Source organism: Taudactylus pleione, unplaced genomic scaffold (assembly GCF_031769625.1).
Source record: "Taudactylus pleione unplaced genomic scaffold, aTauple2 ptg000109l, whole genome shotgun sequence".
In the NCBI taxonomy this organism is placed as follows: domain Eukaryota; kingdom Metazoa; phylum Chordata; class Amphibia; order Anura; family Myobatrachidae; genus Taudactylus; species Taudactylus pleione.
In genome coordinates this window covers 7,380,713-7,383,216 of record NW_028284511.1, presented here as the reverse complement: position 1 = coordinate 7,383,216, position 2,504 = coordinate 7,380,713, and positions in this window count along the sequence as shown.

Here is a 2,504-nt window from a genome sequence, read left to right as displayed (position 1 = left end):
CATCACCACAATCACAAGTGGTGCCGCCATCTCCATCGGTAACAGCAAGGGAAGTGTTAATGCCCTCTGCACCCGTAGAGGAAGTTGTTCATACCATATGCAGCAGCAGCAGACTAAACCCCCAGCCAGGTAACCAGGTCAAAGGTAGCAACGCTACCGGTCTGCATCCCATTCGGACAATAACTGTTCCAAATGGAAATGCAGATGCAAACGGTATAGTGCCCACGAGGAAAGTGGTAATGCATTGTCCTCGGACAAGAGCAGAACTAAACTCCATGATAAATGATTTCCCCGATCCCAAAAAGGAATTAGCCAAATGTCAAAGATTTTTGAGAAATTTGGGTAGTTCACATGAACCCACTAATAAAGATTGGCGTGTGGTGTTAAGGGCCTGTCTACCACGCAATACTGATGTGACAAAATTTATCACGGATTGTGTATTGGATGGTGACGTTCCCTTAACAGACCAAGTAAACCAAGGTAACATTTCCCGCATTGTAACTCAATTGGGTATATATTTTCCAGTAGTAGTTATCTGGAACAAAATTTTCACCATTAAGCAGAAGGAGAGTTTAAAAACCCGGGTTCAGACCTCACAGCCTGGCTGGAGGGGACTTACAATAGATAACCTCATAGAATCTGCCATAGAGCATGATAAAATATCACAAAGAAGAGAGAGAGACCCAGAGTGAAAAACTAATGGCTTTCAGTATCCAAGCTCTGGAGGGAATGACAATAACATCACAGCCAACAGACACACCTGCACCCACGCACACACCTGCACCTGAACAGTTACACGTCCTCACCAATCCCACACCACAGCAAACACATCCTTACCCCACATATCATACACAACCACAGGCCTCATACTACCCACAAACTTCATACCTCCCACCATACCCTTATCCTCCACATCCTTACCCATACCCACCACCTTTCCCTCTTGCTCAACTCCCACAACAATCCTTTCATCCAACCCGTTCAAAAACATGTTTTAACTGCAACCAAGCGGGACACATAAGTAAGTACTGCAAAGTAAAGAACACCACACAGGAACACGAATTTCCCATGGGTTCATAGGCAACCCCAGTATCTTCTCCCAGGCCTTATATGACTGTTTACAATCTTTTCAACCTGCCGATGGATCTGTTCTAGTGTAGAATGTGGACAATTTATTGTTGTATTTAGGTCATGTTTAAATGATATTAAACTGTTGTGCTTTGTCTCCCACTCACAGGACACAAGGTTGATAAGGATAAACGGCAGCCATGCCAGGCTAAGGTCGACTACTCTGAATATTATCCAACCCAGTGGCCCAGGCATTATTTAGAGCAGTAGCTATTAATAACAAGATTTAATTGCAGGAACCTGTATGCAGATACTATATCCCTAGAATTATTAAAAATGATAGGGGGACTTATTTTACAGGTGACGTTTCCAAGAACATGTGTCAGGTGATGGGTAACAAAACTAAGATTATCCCAGACTGTCTTTTCCATTATTTGCCCCCCTTTGAGATACTGTTCAAACAGGCAGCCTCATGTGAAAATATGATTATGAGGTTACTGTACAGGGTCTCACGAAGGTGAATGCGAATAACAGAAATTGAAAGTGTTATTAACTAACATATTTAATGCAAACTGTCATGATGTCAAATCTGGAGAATTTGTTATGATCCAAATTTTTTTAGCTCAGGTTGTTTGACTGATCAGTGGAAAGGTCTGTATCTGATGATACAACATCCACAAAGGGTGGCCGAGGAAGATACGTGGGTCCATTCCACTCACTATAGGGAGGTTAACCAACAGGTGGAGATACAAGGCGGAGACAAGGCCGATAACGTGGACCTGTAGATTGCGAGCTTCTGCCGGAAGGATTAAAAAGGTTACGGTGAGATATCTGAGCTAAAGAAATGTGTAGATCAGTGCTTTCAGCAATGGAGTGGTCTGCTGTGGTCATCCTAGTTCTTTTTTTTCCCAGAGTTTTTGTCATGATGATCTGTTTGGGGATACTCAGTGTCTGTGATGGAGGACCGATAAAGGAAATGCGAGCTGATGGCAGAGCTGATGGAGTGGAGTCAGGAGGAAGAGTGCAATGCCAATCAGGGGAGTGGCTGACCAATTTTAGTATTGTAATTGTTATGTTATTTGGGAAGAATACATCCAGAAGTTATGACCCTCACACATGTTGAAATGCTTGGTATACGTAAAAAAAAACATACCATCAGCATATCTTCACATGCAATATGAACACAGAGGCAAAAGAAACATGATACCTGGTGATGTGCATAAAGCCACTCAGTTAATTAGTGAGACAACTGGCTTTCAAGTTTTAGTCGCACTGGATCCCACCAGAATTGCTCGGGGTACATAAAATTTTAGACATATTCAGGAACTTGCTAAATTGATAGATAATATCACCGAGATGTACGATGACACAATCAGGTATACAGGGAGAGAATTGCAAGCGTACAAGAAAGAACTGGTGCAACACAGGCTAATGTT